At 40.0% G+C, this 21,414-nt stretch overlaps 1 protein-coding gene across 1 annotated transcript in view; it reads right to left on the reverse strand.

The window, feature by feature from the left end:
• The window catches only part of PDE4D (phosphodiesterase 4D), a 1,077,829-nt gene extending 1,058,079 nt beyond the window's left edge, over positions 1-19,750 (reverse strand). The window contains exon 1 of the mRNA XM_050946931.1: positions 19,654-19,750. The gene's annotated coding sequence lies outside the window, so the exon portion shown is untranslated. The remainder of the gene's footprint in view (positions 1-19,653) is intronic.
• Positions 19,751-21,414: the final 1,664 nt, after the last annotated feature.

Raw genomic sequence — 21,414 nt, forward strand, 5'->3', positions numbered from 1 at the left:
TTACAATGAACAATAATTTGAGTTGGAAAACATCATCTCACACAAGAGAACATACCAAAACTAACTGAAATATTCAGGGACTTTGCAGGAACCATCCAGGGTACTTTAAAAATAATAAAGAAGGTTTGGCAACAGATCATTTTGTTGCCAGTCTGACAATTTATACAGCACCATAGTTGTGCTTTTACTAGGAAGATTAATTTCTGATTTACATTTTGAAGGAAGAGGTTGCTCTAGGGGGTCATTTCTGTAAATCTGGCTTAATCTGACCAAGAGATCTATATAATTAGTCTCCAACATTAATACAAAGTCTGATATTTAATAGCAGTAAATGGGAAGTAACGTCATATGATCTCAGGCTCTTTCTTAGCAGATATTTTTACAAAAATAACTCAAGCATATACAGATGCAACAGACTGCATCCTTTACATAACATTTTGCTCCTAATACCTTTAAAAAAATTATATTGATTTGAGATCCTAATTCTCAAAACCTGAAATTAAAACTTCCAATGCTCTGAAAAGCCTGTATAAATCCTTTTAAAATGCTGTCATTAATCCAAGGTTAAAGAGGTGAAGACCCACTTTTCATTTGAGTTTCCCTAGCAAAGCTTGAAAATATTGTTTTAAAAACCGTTTAAAGAAAAGCCCATTTATCTGCTCACAAAACATTTTACTTGGCAGGAACCAGAAGTACTCCCCATCACCCACAAATTGTCCTGACCCAAGGCACACAAGGGTAACATTCTCATGAAATTTCAAATGGAGGCTTATTATTTGGTCTTTTAAATTAACTTTTCTAAAATCATCAGTACATCATATTCTTTTTCAAATTTTCAGTGACTGCTTAATTTTAATTTTGTCTATCATATAGCAATAAAGTTACCTCTTGCCACAAACTGAAGCCCTAATACTACAAAAATGTACATACAGAAGGAACTTTATATCTGCAAGTAGTCCCAATGTGTTCCTCACATGTGTAAACTATTGTAAGATATAGGCCTAATTGTTTCCCTCAAACATAAATCAATTTTACAGGGTCCTCCCTCTTTGACGGAGGCAGAGGATCCGCCAGGAAAATAACAGCAAATTAAAATGCTAATTGATTTTCTTGTTTATCTTAACACATTTTAACTACTTCCTTACAAATAAATACAACACATAAGTGCTTTAACACAGACACTGTACTGAACGAATCACTTCTGAAAATGCGGTAAGGAGGAATCCTGCACTGGCTTGAGAAATGGCCTAGATGAGATAATCATCTTGGAAAAAAACTTTCCACCATAAGTATGAGACACTCAACATTTAACACCCCTTCTATCCAAAAGGGAAAAAAAAACAAATTACAAATCAACCTTAATGGGCATATTGTAAAGGTAAATTAAAAACATTAAAAACCAGAATTACTACCCCAAGCAAAATTTTAAATCTGGAAACAGAAAAAATACCAGAGAGACTCAGTGAAGTCCCCTAAAACAACGAAGAGTCTGGTGGCACCTTAAAGACTAACAGATTTATTTGGGCATAAGCTTTCATGGGTAAAAAAACCCACTTCTTCAGATGCATGGAGTGAAAATTACAAATACAGGCATTATTATACTGACACATGAAGAGAAGGGAGTTACCTTACAAGTGGAGAACCAGTGTTGACAAGACCAATTCAGTCAGGGTGGATGTGGTCCACTCCCAATAACTGATGAGGAGGTGTCAATACCAAGAGAGGGAAACTTGCTTTTGCAGTGAGCCAGCCACTCCCAGTCCCTTGATAAAGTAAACCGGTATGGCATACTTGTAAAAAGTGGCCGCAAGTACCGGACAATACCCAGCTGATTTTAAAGCATTGCCATGGCAGTGCTTTAATGTCGCTGCCCCTTTTGCACCCCCACCCCATCAATGGCCCTTCCGGGAATGGGTATGGAACTGGGTATGGGCCAGTACTGCTGGCCATTTTTTTTTTTTTTACCGGTACATTTTACCGGCCTGTACCAGCTTACTTTCACTCCTGCCTATACCAGTAACCTACTAATTACTATATTTACCTACGTCTGTTATTCTATAAGGTGCCACAGGATTCTTTGCTATATTTACCGACATGCCTCCAGTTTCCATCCAGGACACATCACACAATCCATTGTCTACAATCAAGCCCTACAATACAACCACATTTGCTTCAATCCCTCAGACAGAGGCAAACACCTACAAGATCTTTATCAAGCATATTTAAAACTACAATACCCACCTGGGGAAGTGAGGAAACAGATTGACAGAGCAAGACAGATACCCAGAAGTCACCTACTAAAAGGACAGGCCAAAAAAGGAAAACAACAGTACATCACTGGCCATCATGTACAGCCCCCAGCTAAAACCTCTCCAGCATATCATCAACAATCTACAACCTATCCTGGAAAATGACCCCTCACTCTCACAGGCCTTGGGAGGCAGGCAAGTCTTTGCTTACAGACAGCCCCCCAGTCTGAAGCAAATACTCATCAGCAACTACACACCACACCACAGAAACACTAACCCAGGAACCAATCCCTGTAACAAACCTCATTGCCTACTCTGTCCCCATATCTACTCTAGCAACACCAGCAGAGAACCCAACCACATCAGCCACACCATCAGGAGTTCATTCACCTGCACATCTACTAGTGTGATATATGCTATCATGAGCCAGCAATGTCTCTCTGTCATGTACATTGGCTAAACTGGACAGTCTCTACATAAAAGAATAAATGGACACAAATCAGACATCAAGAATGGTAACATACAAAAGCCAGTAAGAGAAGAGAACACTTCAATCTCCCTGGACATTCAATAACAGATTCAAAAGTAGTCATCCTTCAACAAAAAAAACCTTCAAAAACAGACTTCAAAGAGAAACTGCAGAGCTACAATTCATTTGCAAACTTAAACACCACTAATTTGGGCTTGAACAGGGACTGGGAGTGGCTGGCTCACTACAAAAGCAAGTTTCCCCTCTCTTGGTATTGACACCACCTCATCAATTATTGGGAGTGGACCACATCCACCCTGACTGAATTGGCCTTGTCAACACTGGTTCTCCACTTGCAAGGTAACTCCCTTCTCTACATATGTCAGCATAATAATGCCTGTATTTGTAATTTTCACTCCATGCATCTGAAGAAGTGGGTTTTTTACCCACAAAAGCTCATGCCCAAATAAATCTGTTAGTCTTTAAGGTACCACCAGACTCCTCTTTTTTTGTGTGTGGATGAAGACTAACACAGCTACCCCTTTGATAATGAAGTCCACTACAAGCCTTGCTATTGATATCTGTTTTACATGGAAGGCCCTCAGACAATGCAGTATTGAGTGGCAGTGTAAAACTTTACAATACATATTTTCCATTCTCATCATTATCAATTCAGCAACACTTTTGAACCCATTGCTAACGACAGCTGAACGTGCGAAGTCCAACTGCTGATGAAAAATCATGAGGCCACAAAATATTTAATTTTGGAAGTGAAGTTTGAATTTTTCTTGTGTTCTTCAAATTAGTCAATCCTCACTTGTGTCAATTTGCCATTTCCCCACAATAATCTGTTTCCTGTGAAAACAATGTTTCATTTTGAATCAATTGTTTTCTTTTTTTATGTCTATATAACATTTCAGAAAGAAGCAGCAAAATTACATCCTAATTCAGAGATGCAAATTCTCATGTTTAGTTGGGATTATCTGATTATTTACCAGATCTCTACTGGAAGTGTAGTGACAAAGGACCAGAGCACATATCAACTAATATTAAACCTGGTTTCCATAATAATCAGGCTACACAATATGTGCCATATGTCAATCCCAGCTTCATTAATTAAAAAGTGAAAACTGAATAGCAAAATCTATTGTCACCACTGAGAAGAGTGGTGTTTTGTTTAGTTAGGTTTTTTAAGGCCACTTAAAATCAGTGCTGAAAATAAATGTATTCATTTTCAATAACCACAATCTTATAAAGTTGTAAATGAGATAAAATCTGACTTGGACATGGTCAACTAGAAATTTATGCACCATTACTAGCTATGCTGATTAGCCAAGGTTTAGCAACACTTTCTGTCAGAAGATCCAGTTTTCCATTGCTTATAACTTTGCCAGACTAACTATTTGGGCTAAAATTTCCCATGCCAGGGGTTTGCCTCATGCCAAATTGTTTTGGGACATTTCAGCTAACACAGTTCATCCATTCCTGAGAATAAAGTTTGTTCATACTAAAAATAAGCCGTACAACTATTTTGTTGAGGAGTTCTAATGTCTGCATGCTTTGTAGCAGGGACTTATTTGGCAGGCAGGGTTACCCTGGTGTCCGGGACATGCTCACTCGCAACTTGTTAGAGTCTGGCAGTTAACTTCTTTGAAGATTCCATGTACATTGAGCACATGCCGTTCCCTCTCAGCATCTACATGCACATGCATCATCTCCACAGAGCAACCAAGCATGGTCCCTACTAGGACTGCAGGAGCTAAGCAAGAGTTTCTAGCTTCTTTCTGAACAAGAGCTCTGGAGAATGAAACCCTCCAGCCACAGAACACCACTTCAAGTTCCTGCATGACATTTCAAAGTGAGGAAGTAATTTTTGTGTCTATTAATTAGTGGCTTCTCAGAGTTCCAGCCAGAGTGTATTTCACAATAATTATGATGGGACTTTGAGGATATGGGCAATCTTCTATGACAACAGCTCCAGGTAACTGCCTATTAGGAAATAGACCAAGACCAACAATTCTTCCAGTTGCTTTGATATAATAACGTTTGTTCACTATTGACCTAAATCAGATTTTAAAGCATGCTAACTTGGAGATGAAAAGGCTCTTTAAATCCATTGCATAGATGCATCTATTTCCTAGGACTTTTTTGTTCTGTTTTTAAATGCCTTATTTCAAGTACTTCCCCTGTATGGAAAAATTCTTCTAAAGAATGGCTTTCTTGTTCATCTAAGTTGTATCTTTTTTGGTATTTTGGAACTATGCTGGTTCTCCAGTGTATTATACTATACATCAGTATTCCCACAGCACTCCCACAGGGCCCATGATTTTGAATGTGCCCAAGAAGGATCTTACCGTTACGTTCTACGATAGGACTTTAGGAAGTTCCTTATGTCTGGATTTAATGTTCTCATGCTCTGTTGTGCTATCATGGGAGGTCGTCTTAATCCAAAATGAACTTAGTGAACAGATGGAAAGGGACAGATTTTTTTTTAAAACAATTTGCTGGATTTATGTAAAACATCCCAAAATAAATGCAGGGTTCATGTTGGTAAGTATCATGTACCCATTCATTCTAGTTAAAATATACAGAATATTGATACCTGTTTTCAACTCTCAACTAATCATTGTCTTGTTTAGTATTAAATACACAAGCTATTTTCTATACATTGTTATATCATTTTATATGCCATTTATAAACAACTGAAGCAGTGATTTGCTACTTCCCCTTCCCGCCATAATTATTCTCCATATGGAGAGAACAGTGGCACATAAAAGAGCCTCTATGCCTCAAGCCCCGGGACAGCACACAATGAGGAATTTCATACACCAAAAAGCTGGAGCAGGGGCCATCTTTAAGTGGTCAAGGATAGGTAGATGCACAACATATGCTTGTGCCAAACACCACACTGTGCTGTGACTGTCTGGAATGTCACAGATCTAGCCATCTGTTAAAATGGATGAGCCACAGATGTTCAGACCCCAGTGTGAGTTGGATTTTCATGCTGTATACAGTATTTAGACTGTGAAAAGGATTAAAAATCTAAGCTTTACTTTAAATTTTAATAAGAGGTTTAAAGCACATGATTTGTATTGTGAAGCTCGTCTGTGTGATGGCCAGCACATATGCTCTGGATACTTTTCACTGCAGTAATTGTATGTTGGGATGCTCAGTAGGAGGCGGCATGGAAAACAGGGATATGTATGTATTTAAGAAATAGATTCTTCTTCTCTATAAAACTTGATGCACTAACCAACAGAGGAAAAATGCATACTGGCTGGCAGGAACTTAGTGAGGACATTGCTACATGAGAACAATTTTAGCTTTATAGACAGGCTAAATTTCAAATTAGTGCCCAGATCTCACATGGATTTAAGATCAGCTCCCTCCTTGGCACATCCCTGTATTATAAAAGACATAAAATAGGTTGACAAAGCTATGCCTTCTCTTCTATTTTGGATATTGTCATTGGGTGGCTGATCCTTTTAAAGGGAAATAGATCTCGGCCTACCTGTGACAGCAGGTTTGCCTCCCCAGGTGCAGAGAATGAATTAAGTCCCCCGACAGACTATCATATGATTCAACTGAGGGGGGATGGGGCGGACAGAAAAACAGAGGCTTGTGGATAGTCAAAGAGCAGAACCCTGGGACTACAGAGAGAAAACCCAAGGAAGAGAAAGTCTCCTGCAGTAGTCCCTGAATAAAGGAGACTCCACTTGGGAAGCCCCGGGAGTAATGGCTGGCTAAAAAGCCCTACCTGGAAGTTTTGTTCTCCTTTTGGGAAGAAGGCAGAAAAGGTAGGCCAGGTCTTGCATCCCCTCCAGCTGCTCAGAGAGCAGAAACAATCAGTATCTCAGGGAGCAGGAACTGTGCCTAGCTTAAGACTGGGGTAGGTGGGGCAGATACTTCTGTGTGTTTAGTCTGAACCACATGTTAATAAAACAGACTCCAAAATGGACTGTTTTTACTGGACTTATGACCATTTCGTGAGTCTTTGAAGATCCCAAGAGAAATTGAGGCAGGGCACTGCAGAGCCACGAGGGGGGCACTCAAGAGGCAGCTAACTGTTACGGCTATTAAAAAGGCAGATTTTCCTATCAAGAGAACAAAGAAGCCTTATTCAAAACAATTTTACATGTATCTCCAAAATCTTTCTTACATTCCCACGGTAAGATACTATTTTGGGGGATATCAATAGAAGTATCACATGCAAGACAACAGATACCATTATTATTTATTGTAGTCTGCACAGTACTGTGTTGTGCCCATTTGGAGTACTGCACTAAGTTTTGGCCCACACTTTCAGAAAGGACAGACAAAATGAGCAAGATGTGCAAAATATATATGAGGAAGGATTAACCAAAGTGATCATATTCAGGAAAGAAACTACTAAAGAGAAACTACTATCAGTTAGCGAGAACCAAACAAATATAGCGATTGTCACCATCAAAAAGTCAACATTTGTCAATAGTTATTACAGAGCAGGACACCCCTATGCTATTGAAGGAAAATAACTGCTCTCAGCTATCACTCTATTTACTGTTGAATATTGTTTTTTTTTTAAGCAATGACCAGTCCAAAAAGCTTAAACTGTAGCAGAACTGTTTGGGGTAAATAGAACAGCAGTCTAGTCCAAAGAAAAACCACCACAGGGGAGTGTGGAATCAGCCATCATCAATTAGGAATAATTTAAGAGCACTCCCTCATACTGTAATACAAAGAGCTGAAATAGATAATTTACCTAAAAGCTCTTTCCAACTCAAATGACAGAATACATTCAGAACATGTCAGAGATCTTCTGACCAATTTGAATCAATTCCGATCAGCGGGACCTGATGCTATTCACCTGAGGGTATTGAAGGAATTAGCTGAAGAAATCTTGGAGCTACTGGCACTAATACGTGCAAACTCATGGATGATGGAAGAGGTCCTGGAAGACTGAAGAAAGGCTAACATAGTGCCCATCTTTAAAAAGGGGGGGAAAGGAGGATCCAGGGAGCTATAGATCAGTCTCTTGACTTTGATGCCTGGAAAGATACTAGATCAGTGTATAAAACATTCAATTTGTGAATACCTGGAGGATGAAGAGTTAATCACTAACAGCCACCATGGATTTACCAAGAACAAATTGTGTCAAACCACCTTGATTTCCTTCTTTGACTGGGTAACTGGTTTGATGGATAGGGGGAATGCAGTGGATGTAATATACCTGAACTTCAGCAAGGCTTTTGACATAGTCCAACATGACATTCTGATAAGTAAGCTGGAAAAATGCAGGCTCGGCAGAACTACCATTAAGTGGATACGGAATTAGTTAAACAACCACAAAGAGTAACTATTAATGGAATGATGTCACATTGGAGGGAGATTTCAAGTGGGGTTCCATAAGGATCTTTTCTGGGTTCAGTGTTGTTTAACATCTTTATTAATGAACTAGATGTAGGAGTAGAGAGCATACTGATCAAATTTGTGGATGACAAAGCTAGGGGAGATTATCCTTCAAAGTGTTGGCAGAGCTAAAATGCAGAGAGATCTTGATAAATTGGAGAACTGGGCTATAGACAACAAAATGAAATTCAACAAAGGCAAATGTAAGGTGCTAGACTTAGGGAAGAAAAACCAAATGCACAAATACAGAATGGGGAATTACTGCCTTGGCAACAGCACTGCTGAGAAGGATTTGGGAGCTGTGGTGGATCACAACCTCAACATGAATCAGCAATGAGATTGTCATAAACAGATAGTTAAGGGTTAATGTCTCTTTTACCTGTAAAGGGTTAACAAGATCAGTGAACCTGGCTGACACCTGACCAAAGGACCAATCGGGGAACAAGATACTTTCAAATCTTGGTGGAGGGAAGTCTCTGTTTTGTGATTTTTTTTTTGTTCTTTGTTCTCTCTTGGGATTAAGAGGAGCCAGTCGTGCAACCAGTTTTCTCCAATCTTTCTAAAACAGTCTCTCATGTTCATAATAGTAAGTACTAACTAGATAGAAGGCGGAGTAGTCTTTATGTTTGTTTTCTTTATTTGCAAATGTGTATTTTGCTGGAAGGATATTTTACCTCTGTTTGCTGTAACTTATGCTTAGGCTGGGGGGAGGGAGTCCCTCTGGTCTATGTGAAGCTGAGACCCTGTAAACATTTTCCATCTTGATTTTACAGAGATAATTTTTATTTTTTTCTCTTTCTTTAATTAAAAGCTTTTCCTTTTAAGAACCTGATTGATTTTTTTTATTCTTGTGTAAGACCCAAGGGGAGTGGGTCTGAACTCACCAGGGAGTGGTGGGAGGACAGAAGGGGGAGGAAAAGGTTAATGCCTCTCTGTTTTAGGATCCAAGGAATTTGGATCAGTGTCTCTCTCAGGGAAAGTCTGGGAGGGGGAAAGAAGGGGGGAAAAGGTTAATTCCTCTCTGTTTTAGGATCCAAGGAGTTTGAATCACACTCTCTCTCAGGGTAACCCAGGGAGGGGAAAATCTGGGAGGGGGAAGGACGGGGAATGGTTTATTCCTCTCTGTTTTAAGATCCAAGGGATTTGGATCTTGGGTTCCCCAGGGAAGGTTTTGGGGGGAGGAAAGTGTACCAAACACTATATTTTGGTTGGTGGCAGCATTATCAGATCTAAGCTAGGAATTAAGTTTAGAGGGGTTGTCATAAATGGATAGTTAAGAGTTAATGAAACAGAAGTACTTTATATCTCTTTTGCCTGTAAAGGGTTAACAAAAATCAGTGAGCCTGGCTGTCACCTGACCAGAGGACCAATCAGGGGACAGGATACTTTCAAATCTTGAAGGAGGGAAGTTTTTGTATGTGCTGTTAGATTTTGGTTGTTCTTCACTCTGGGGGCTCAGAGGGACCAGACGTGCAACCAGGTTTCTCTCCAATCTCTCCGATACAGGCTCCTATAAGTTCAGAATAGTGAGTACTACGTAGATAAAGCGAGTTAGGCTTATGGTTGTTTTCTTTATTTGCAAATGTGTATTTGGCTGGAAGGATTTTAATTTGTACTTGTGTACTTAGGCTAGGAGGGTATTCCCAGTGTCTATAGCTGAAAGACCCTGTAACATATTCCATCTTAAATTTACAAAGATAATTTTTACTGTTTTTTCCTTCTTTTATTAAAAGCTTTTTCTTGTTTAAGAACCTGATTGTTTTTTTATTCTGGTGAGACCCAAGGGGACTGGGTCTGGATTCACCAGGGAATTGGTGGGGAGAAAGGTTAATTTTCTCTCTGTGTAAGGATTACTTTCTCTCTCAGGGAGAATCTGGGAGGGGGAGAGAGAAGGAGGGGGAAAGGTGAATTTTCCTCTCTGTTTTAAGATTCAAGGAGTTTGAATCACAGTGATCTTCCAGGGAGGGGAAGCCTGGGAAAGGCAACGGTGGGGGAAAGGGTTTACTTTCCTTGTGTTAAGATCCACAGGGTCTGGGTCTTGGGGGTCCCCGGGCAAGGTTTTGGGGGGACCAGAGTGTACCAGGCACTGGAATTCCTGGTTAGTGGCAGCGCTACAGGTTCTAAGCTGGTAATTAAGCTTAGAGGAATTCATGCTAGTACCCCATCCTTTGGACGCTAAGGTTCAGAGTGGGGAATTATACCATGACGGGGTACATGCAGGTCCCCACTTTCTGGACGCTAAAGTTCAAAGTGGGAATCAGACCTTGACAGAGATGCTGTTGAAAAAAAAATTAAATAAAAAGCCAATGCAATTTTAGGTTGCACTAACAGAGACATAAGCACACAACTCACAAGAAGTGATAGTACCCCAGTCTATGTGGCTCTGATTATGCCTCAGCTGGAGTACTGTATCCAATTTTGGTCACCAATGTATAGAAAGGATGTAGAGAAACTGGAAAGGATCCAGAGGCAAGCAACAAATATGATCAGAGGGATGGAATGCAAGTCATAGGAGCAAAGGCTGAAGGAACCGGGTATGTTTAATTTGGAAAAGAGGAGATTAAGGGGGGATATGATAATGGTCTTCAAAAACTTGAAACGTTGCCATAAAAAAAGATGGAGAAAAATTGTTCTCTCATGACACAAAGGGCAGGACAAGAGGCAATGGGTTCAAACTACATCATAGCAAATTTAGATTAAACCTCAGGAAAAACATCCTAAGTGTAAGAACAGTAGGACAATGGAACAGGCTGCCTAGAGAGGTTGTGGAAGCTTCTTCACTGCAGGTTTTCAAAAGGAGGCTGGATAGCCATCTGTCTTGGCTGGTTTTTAGACACAACAAATCCTGCATCTTGGCAAGGGGTTAGACTAGATGACCCTTGTGGTCCTTTCTAACCCTATGATTCTACTCCATTTTATGCAAATCTTTAGAAATCCTATTGCCTATGGTTTGTATGATTCAGCAAAATCTAATCAGTGGGCTTGTACCCCTGAAGTTCTGGTTCTTGTCAACTTGAAAAACCAGGTTTCCACTTTTCCTAGCCCTGTTTACACTCCACACAGTTCAGCCACCTGCCCAAGATTTGTTCTATCCACATACCTTCCCACAGAAGGCCATAGAACTGCCTCCTTCCCCACTCCAAATATCCAGCTTACCTTCAGGTGGCCCCTAAGCACACAGCACACACAAACAGAACCCCAACAGGGCTGAGGTGCCACTCAGATTTGGCACAGCTATTGAGCGATGCTGTGATCCCATGCGCCAGGTTGCAACACCACTCTCACTGAAACTAGTCTCTGCTGCTCCACCTGCAGCATGCTGGAGGAGAAACCAGGCCAAAACTGAGTGGCACTGCAACCTCATGCACCAGGGCCCAATGCCTGGGGCAGGGAGCCAGGCCCAGCCCTACGGGACAGAATTGCCATTGTGAAGCAAGTTATGGCGCAACTTGCTTTCTAATGCACATTTTTTTTTTAATAAAAGAATCTTAGGCATTTTGAAAAGTACTTTTGCATCTGTATTCTGATACCCCTATTATCCTGCGATGAGACAAATTCAGCTTCTCCACCTCCACAGTCTTTTTTTGACTTATGTATTCTATGAATACTATACCTGAAGGAAGAGAGATACTCAATTTACTGCAGATTCCAAACATTTATGGCACTCACAGATGAAACTTAGTAGCTTGTGCAAGACCCTTTAATGACAGTCACATGAAGAGTCAATGACTTACAGTATCAAGATGTGTGTGTATGTACGCAGTCTGTCATATTTTTCCCTTAAGTCAGTATTGCGGTTTTAATTTAAGAAGCTTATAGCTAAGTCAAAACTCCTCCCATTAAAAAAAAAAAGTGTAAGAGAAAGGATTTCTGACTGACCTGGACTTGTTTATCCAGTTCTCAAGTCCTGGGACATACGTTGTATTGTTGGTGGATAATTTTGAGGTGTAAATAGAGAAAAAATTACAAGCAAGAAGAAAAACAAAGGAAATACAGCACATTTAAGACTTAGTGAAATTCCAATTTTCCTTTTGAACTTTAGAGTACCCATTATCAGCTATGAAAATAGTGTTTATATATTGCAATCTTTCATAGATATAAGATGATGTAATAGGTTGGTCATATTGGTAGGTACTTCTGTCTCACCAGAGCATGTTTACACAGAATGATAAATGATGCTGTACCAGAGGATGTTTATTCATGCATCAGGGATTGTATATTATTTTACAGTCCCTTACTATCAACATTCAAATAATATTCCATGGCAACAGCAACAGGAGATGTTGTCAAATCCTCTACTTGCTATGCCCTATATTTAATTCCCAGAGCTGAAATGAATTGCTAGCAGAAGCAAAGACATGTAATAAATGCATTACTAAGCAGATAGTGTGTGCTTTTCTGTCAGCTGTTTGCACGAAGGACCTTCCAAAAGATACATATGTAAGGAAGCTGTGTGCAGTGAATGAGGTGGGTATACTTACAAAATACAAAACAAATCTCATTTCTTGACTTCTACATTTGTGGGGTGAACAGCAAAATCAGCATACGCTTACACACGCGTGCGCGTGCACACACCCCTCCCACACAAACCAGAGGTATTTCTACTGGCTGCACAAATCTTACTGTAGCTGCCAATGAGAAGATTGTAACAGATAAAAGTAGGACACTGCTGTAGCCCATATTCTAGAGTATTGTAACAGATAAAAATAGAGCTTTCTGTGATCAAAAATATTTACTAAAACTCTCCAAAACATGTTGCATAGTTTTGATATAAATTTTCTTGGTAGAACTGACAGTCCAGCTCACCTTGGTAATTACTAGCATAGTGTCAGCCCCTAAAGTTTCACTCAAAGAGAGCAATTTGGGTCCATTTTTTCAAATGTAAGTAAATGCCTAAAGCTCTATGCACAAGTCAATTCTGTATTTAAAAGATTTACCTATTTATACAACTTGTCCATCAAGACCAACTGTGGCATTATGCCCCATATTCTTCATAGTAACGTTATAAGATATGATTATGGCATAACTATGATGTATTTTATGTAAGATATTATTGAAAAGGTTATGATTATCCTATTTGTATGTGTAACCCTTCTGCCCCTCTGAGTTGGCAGCAACAAGGGCCGAGTTCAGTATCCAGGGGTTCCGTTTCAATAACGCAATGCATAACCGGCTCGAGCCCCCACCCAGTGACCTGGGACACTTACATACCACACCCCCCGGGCACCTCTAGGAGGCAATACTTCTCCTCTCGCAAGCACGGAGTCGGAGTGTAGCAAAATCCTTTTAATAAAGGAAGGAAACAATGCAGCATCCCATTGGAGAAACACCACAAACAGGATTATAACACAAACCATAAGCAAAAACCCACCTCCAAGTACTTTTGGCAATGTCTTTTCCCTCTTAGGGTCTTAAGCCCAATCAACCCAAAGTCCAACACCCCAAAAGTCTCTGGTCAGTGCCACCCCAGAATTCAAAAGTTTATCTGCAGAGTTTTACCCCCCTAGCCTGGGTGGAAATGGGGGGGAGGGAGTCCACACAAGGTGTTAAGGGGCACCTTACGTGGGCCAGCGCCAATTGCTCCGCCTCTCCATGGAGTTCTGCTGCAGCCTTCACCACGACCAGCTCCACCACACCAGCTGTGCCACTCCTCCAGCCATCCCTGCAAACCACTTCACTCCACTCACTGTTCCATGGGCTGCTCCAACATGCTGCAAACTGCTCCGTGCTGCCAGCCGCTTAAAGATAGGTCTTCAGGCTCCCCCACTAGTTAACACAGCACTCAGTGATCTCAGCTCAGCTCTTTCAGTGATTTCAGCTCTTAGTAGGGGAGCCCTGGTGCTGATGTACCATTGGCCCAACATGAATTCAGCTCAGCAGTCTCTAGATGGATTCCTAATGGAATCAAAATTAGCTCTACTCTTTTACAGTGGAGAGAGGAGACTGTGCAATTGGTGTTCCAGACCCTCAAAAGGTGGCCCATACCATCAGGTACACACACCAGTCCCCAACCTCTCTCAATTCACTGGGAGTTGGAACCCATGTCCCTTGTCTAGCAAGGGTCACTTAATTTATATTGAGACAGCTCTGTCATAAAGCAGTCTTATAGTTCCTCATTCACATAATCAGGTGGCAACACTTTATTTATCCTGCCCCAATAACAAAGAAATTGGGGATCCCAGAGCTGTCAAAATAACCATCCCAGGCTGCCTTGGGCTATGCTGGGCGTGCCCATGCAAATATCTGAGATTTCACACTTCCTGAAATTCTTTCCACACTTCCCATAATTCACCACCAGATGTCAGGGTAGAGCTCATCCTGACTCTGCTTACATATGTATGTATCATTTTGGTATCTGAAGTTAGGAATATTGTCTATGCATCTATTACAAATGTGTTTACACCTGGGGAATGCCCACTGGGCAAAATACAATCAGAGAGACTCCTGAAAACACCTGAGGAAGGAGGACTGGACTGGGGGAGAAGAGCTGAACCCAGGCTAGAGGGATTTCTAGCTTGTGAAAGAAATACCTGGGATTTTAAATTGCAGGCAAGTGCAGCTTGCCCTCTAGAATCTCTGCAAACTGCCTAAATCAACCATTAGAATGAGAAATTGCTACTTATATCCAATCTCTTTAGCATATTAAGCTTAGATTGCATTTTTGTTTATGTGCTAGGTAAGCTGTTTTGATCTGTTTGCTATCCCTTATAATCACTTAAAATCCATCTTCCTTATTTAATAAACTTGTTTTTGTTTTGTCTAAAACCAGTGTGTGGAAATCATAACATAGGGCAGAAGGCTGTTGCACATCTCTCTCCACGTTGAGAGACAGCGAATTTTATGAGTTTACACTGTACAGTTCTCTGTGCAGTGCAAGATGGTATAATTTTGGGTTTGCCCTCCAGAAGAGGGGTGTGCCTGAGAAGCTGGTAAGCGCCCGAGTTGCATAGCCTTCCCATGCAGGGGCTGGTCAAAAAGCCTGTCTGCATGTTACTGCAGCTAGGTGTGTCCCTGTCTGTGTGTATGCTGACTGAAAGAGCAACTTGTCACAACAGCACAGTGTGACAGGGAGCCCAGGCTGGTGGGTCGGGGGCTCAGTGGTACCCCACCAAACACAAATGCATAAAATATCGAGTTAACTAATAAGATTTGAAACTTCAGCAAGCCATCCCAGTCCTCTCAGCACTGCTTACCGAACCTTACCAAGAGCCTGGGAAAAATAGGTAAATCTTTTGGAATGGCCTGCAGATAAATGAGTTCTTGGATTGTGAACTTTCTGGGGCAAGAACTGTTTTTGTGCTGGCTGCATAGCTGCTGGAACTTTCAACCCCCTGGATTGAAATGGTTTCCATTACATACACATTATTTACAGTTTGGTTCAATGTATATCAGCACCCCACTATAAAAATTGTTTCAACGCCTCTGGCTGGTTGTACGGTGCCTAGTACAAAGGAGACTTGATCCCTAATGGGCCCCTAGGTGCTATTGCCCAAAAAAAAAAAAAAAATTGGTCTTTAGTGGGTCAAAGAGATGGTCCAGGGTAGGTCTTCACACAGATTTATCTCAAGTTACCTCTCTCAAAACGGCCACACTCTGAAGTAACACTTGAGCTGCTCTGTCCACACTGGCACTGCACTAGCTCATCTGTGGCACATCCCATTGTTCTTTGCCCTTCAATAAGCTGAGCCACTTGACGAATTCTGTCCAAGTGAATTGTGGGAGAGCTTGTCTGTCTTTTCTGGATACATGGGGGGAATTTGGGGAACGCACTAGAGGACTAGCAATTAGTATTAGCATTAGAGGACTGGGTAATAACTGGCTAGGTAGCAGTACTGCTGAAAAGGATCTGGGGGTGATAGCAGATCACAAACAGAATATCAGTCAACAAAGTTGCAAAAAGGCAAATGTAATCCTGTGATGTGGTAACAGTCATATGCAAGACACAAGAAGCAATTGTTCTGCTCTACTGAGCCTCAGCTGAAGTACTGTGTCCAGTTCTGGGTGCCACATGTTAGGAAAGATGTGAACAAATTGGAGAGAATTCCGAGGAGAGCAACAAAATTGATACAAGATTTAGAAAACCTGACCTATGAGGAAAGGTTAAAAGAACTGGGCATGTTCAGTCTTGAGAAGAGAAGAGGGCGGAACCTAATAAATCTTCAGATATGTAAAAGATTATAAAGAGAACTGTGATCAATTGTTCTCCATATCAACGGAGTGTAGGACAGGAAGTAATTGGCTTAGTTTGCAGCAAGGGAGATTTAGGCTGGATATTAGGAAAAGCTTTCTAATGATCAAGGATAGTTAAGCACTGGAACAGGCTACCTAGGGTGGCCGTAGAATCCTCATCCTTGGAGGTTTAAGAACAAGTTAGAAAAACACCTGCAGGGACGGTCTAAGTATACTAAACCCTACTTCAGAGCAGGGGGGATGGACAAAATGGATTCTCAAAGTCCTTCCAGCCTTACTTTTCTTGGATTTTAGATGCATTCAAGTTGAGCTAGCCTGCATCCACATTTCAAAGTGGTCATGTTACTCTCTGATGAGATGAACTAACTCAAGCTTTGGCCTAAACCTCCACAGGTCAGGGAACTCAAGTTGAGGGTGTGTGTGGGTAGACAGGACATGAGTTAAGGGCATCACACAAGTTATAAGTCCAGTTAACTCTATTGTGAAGATAAGCCTCCAAAATCTTGGATCCTTTCCTTTACAAAAAAAAAAATCCCCTGCCACCAACCCCATTATTTTTAAATTAAATTACAACTAGGGTGCTAGTTTAAGTACCTACACTGCTCACAGCATTTTAAATACTGGTTTTGTTTTTAAAGAGTTCTGCAAGGTCCAGCCTAGGCTTTCTGAATGATTATTCCAGTATCTTACACTTAAGTATTGAAACATATTACTGGTCAGAAAAGTTTCCTCAGAGGGAAGGTAGCATGACCTAAAAGATAGAAATTCCACTCCTAGCTGAGTTTCTGACCTGCTGTGACTTGCCCAAGGTTGCATGTCACTTCCTATGATATTCTGTTTTCCCTCCCACCCTTCGTCTATCTTTGTTTATATTGTAACTGCTTCAGGGCAGAGACCATCTCTTACAGTGTCCAGCACAATGGGGCCCTGATGTGGGTTACAGCCTCTAGGCACTAGTGGAGTAATACTGTTAGTCTCACCAATAGTATGTTCAATCAATTTTCAGTTCTTAACAATATGGAACTGAAAGACCTATAGGGATATATGTATTCAATTACAATAAGACCTCTTTGCATTACGCCCCTTGGGATTATGGGCTACAGTACTTCCCCAAGTGATACATTTACGAAATATGACAGCTTTTCCATAGATGGATTAAACACAAGCAAGTTTTAGCCTTTCAAGTTCAATATTAATATCCAGATTGGATAACAAAAAAATAATGACAAATGACAGAAAAGCATGACTGGTGATACATAATTTGTGAGAAGCACTGAACAGCAACAGGCTGTAGTCTGGATGATGAAATATCAACCAAAATTGTTCCTAAACCTCACACACAATATATGGAAACTACACTGATTGATTCCAGACTTCTCATCCACATCCAATGGAAAGCTAAATATGATTCCTTATATAAATATGTTTCAGTAAGGTAACCAATTATACTACATTTTCCCTGCAAGGACTAAATGTGAATAATCCCAGACAAATTAATTATTTATACACACAGTTTACACATGGAACAATTGTAATACAACACCTATTGGTAAGTCTGCTTATTATAAAATGACCACTTAAGATGGAGTGGTTGCAGGTGGTTCATTCAAAGTTTATCTTGACTAAATAAAAGCCTTTTATGTCTGGTATCATGAAACATCTAGTAATATTAAGTTTGTTTACTAACAGTAATATGATGACCCATGTGTAACAGAAATACACTTCACAATATCACAGCAGCATTAAATTCCATTTTATACTGCTCACTTGAACCTTATGTTTACTTACAATGTGTTACAGCAACAGCATGGACACTTTATACCAGAATGTAGTACAGTATATGTTGAATTAGCCATTTGAGGAAATGCAGGCATACTTTCTCTATGTATTATAAGACATATCCAATAAATATAAGGCCACTAGCATAAAAGAAACATTTCACCTCTTACTTCTACACAGAGCATGTAATGGAGCTAAAAATGCATTTTAAAAAGGAAGAGATTTAACCATAAAAATTTTGGCAGAGCAAATTTTTCCTGTGACATATATAGCAACACATTTTAACTGTAGTTCTAAGTGAAGGCTACTTTAAAAAAAGATACAGAACATTAAGCATGAGACTTATTTCCTAACAGAAATAATTAACAGAACTTTGACATCAAGACAAAACTTCATAGGTATTCAGACAACTATGTTCAGCACAGCCTAAAAAGCTTTACACTTTTCAAATGTACAGTTCAAGTCATCTGTCTGAAGAAAATATTCTATTGAAAAATTATTGCTTACTTACATTAATCTGTCAGAGAAGGCACAGCTACAGAAAGAAAGTTAACAAGAAACATCAAGGGCTTAAGATGGGTTAACAAAAATACTGTAATGCACATACTAACACAAGCAATTTACCCATAAATGCTAACTTTATTACACACTATAAAATGATGTTTCCAAAAAGCAAGCATTGAGGAAACTTAGTGAACTCCTTTCATGAACTGATGGATTTGTAGCAATAAATGTGACCACTCTGAATTTGCTACAGAGTAGCTGAACACCAGTTTGGTGGTTTTCTAGTTTCTGATCTCAATCTACTGCTGTATTGTTTTAAACCTCAGCTGCAACAGAAGTAACACTCAACAATCTCAGGAAACCAATCAGGGAGTCACTGTGATAACTTCATCTGATTAAACTGCAAATCCCAAACAGCATTTTCCATTGGGTTTTTAATTCAGTGTTGAGTAGATTTGTTTTCTTTTTAATACATAAACTCTAATGTGCTTGCATTTAGCTTGCTATAAACATGACGATCCTAGATTATTCAAGCAAAACAGGTTTTAAAAATAATTGAGTTCCTTGAATTTAACAGTATTTTTCAAAAGTGTGAGAACAGCAACTAAATTTTCTTTTTCTAAAAAAGAGAATAAAATAAAATCGTATGCTGGCATCTCTGTGCATTCCTCCTAATAATTCATCATCCACAGCTAGCATACTATGTCTAACCCACATGAAGAGGTTTTTCTATGGAAAATATAGCATATGCTTTTGATTTGACACTAATTAGGTTCAATGTCAGCATGAATAACCCACAAATACAGCATCCTCATATTCTTATAGTAAAACACAGAATACGGAGGGTCAAAGCATGGCACATTTCTGAAAAGAATTCATTCAAAATATAGCTGACAGGAATTTATAGCATGATGCTGTGTTAACCCTGTCAGGTTGATAGCCCCAAGGTTAATTGTATTCTATTCATACAGTACAGTATCTCAAATGTTAATCAGCAGCTAATACAATACTTCCTAATTACAAGCATTCTTGTTTATAGTATGTAATTAACTTGAAAAGTCGAAAACTACTCACAGACTCCTGAAGATGCAATAGCAAACTATTTAAGACAGGAAATTCCAAGCCAATATTATAACACATATAGGAACAAACATGCGTAAACTCAGGAACTGACAGGCCTCTGGATTACTGCAACTGTAGCAATCATGCTCATACACTCTGGACTATACAATTTATGAAACTGAGCTCAACAACCAGCCAATCAGTTAGCTCCTCATAACAAGTCTAACTGGCTCTGGAGAGCTGAAAGTGCTGCAACAGAACAATAAAGATGAGCTATCCCACACATTAATCTGCTTATCTGGGATTGCTTTCTGTCAGAGAGGGAGAAAAATAAAAAAAGAAAAGAGGTGACTTGTATCAACCTAATAAGATACCTGGAGACAGATCTCTTACTACTTTTGGATCACACAGGATATATTCAAGCATGCCTGGGCTGTAAGAATCATAACATCTGTGACGTTGCAGTCTATATGATTTTATTAAAATATGCTAATGAGTTTGTAAAAGCAGCAAAGAGTCCTGTGGCACCGACTCTTTGCTGCTTTTACAGATCCAGAATAACGCGGCTACCCCTCTGCTAATGAGTTTGAATATAATGTAACTGGAATATGCTTCATGCAAAAGGTCTCTTGTAAGGTATCATTACAAACCTTATCATCTACTGAGTGTGATCATCCTATTTGTATAAATGTACCACTTGTATCTGAAACTAGAAATATGAAATAACTTTGAGGGCCTAGTGTAATTATGCAAAGTGTGGGCCATTAATGGTGGTTTGGAATCTTGATGACTCCCATTAACCAGGACAATTGACTGCAGATGGATGTGTTTTACCTGTAAGTCTTCCTGTATACCTGTGTGCTGGCAAGTGGGTAATCAAGTCTTGCAATAACATGTGATCCTGTCACCTGAACTGGAATCCATCTTTAACCTGGTGTCTTTCCATTGAGAGGGAGGGGCTGGGAACCCAGAGATGGACAAAGGATTCCCGCCTTATGCAAAAGATATATAAATGGGTGGGACATAACCAGAAGCCTTCATGAAGAATCCCCTAGCTACCACCTGAGCTAGAACAAGAGCTGTACCAGGGGAAAGAATTGTGCCCAGGACTGGAAGGTATCCACTCTGAGAAAAAAATTTACTGAAGCATCTCTAAGGGTGAGATTATCTGTATTCAGTTTGATTTGACATAGATTTGTATGTTTTATTTTATTTTGCTCGGTGACTTACTTTTTTCTGTCTGTTACACTTGGAACCACTTAAATCCTACTTTCTGTATTTAATAAAATCACTTTTTACTTATTAGTTGACCCAGAGTATGTATTAATACCTGGGGAGCAAACAACTGTGCATCTCTCTCTATCAGTGTTATAGAAGGTGAACAATTTATGATACCCTGCATAAGCTTTATACAGGGTAAAACAGATTTATTTGGGCTTAGACCCCATTGGGAGGTGAGCATTTGAATGTTAGAGACCAGCACACTTCTGTAAGCTGTTTTCAGTTAAGTCTGCAGCTTTTGGGCACTTGGTTCAGACCCTGGGTCTGTGCTGGAGCAGATGAGACTGTCTGGCTCAGCAAGACAAGGTGCTGAAGTCTCGAGCTGGCAGGGAAAACAGGGGCAGAGGTAGTCTTGGCACATCAGGTGGCAGCTCCCAAGGGGGGGTTCTGTGATCCAACCCATCACAACATCCATTTCCATTAGAACATTATAAGAGCAAACAGAACTATCCTCCCCAGTAATAATCAATAATTGCTATCATACTGGTAACT

Source organism: Gopherus flavomarginatus, chromosome 3, assembly GCF_025201925.1.
Source record: "Gopherus flavomarginatus isolate rGopFla2 chromosome 3, rGopFla2.mat.asm, whole genome shotgun sequence".
NCBI lineage: Eukaryota > Metazoa > Chordata > Testudines > Testudinidae > Gopherus > Gopherus flavomarginatus.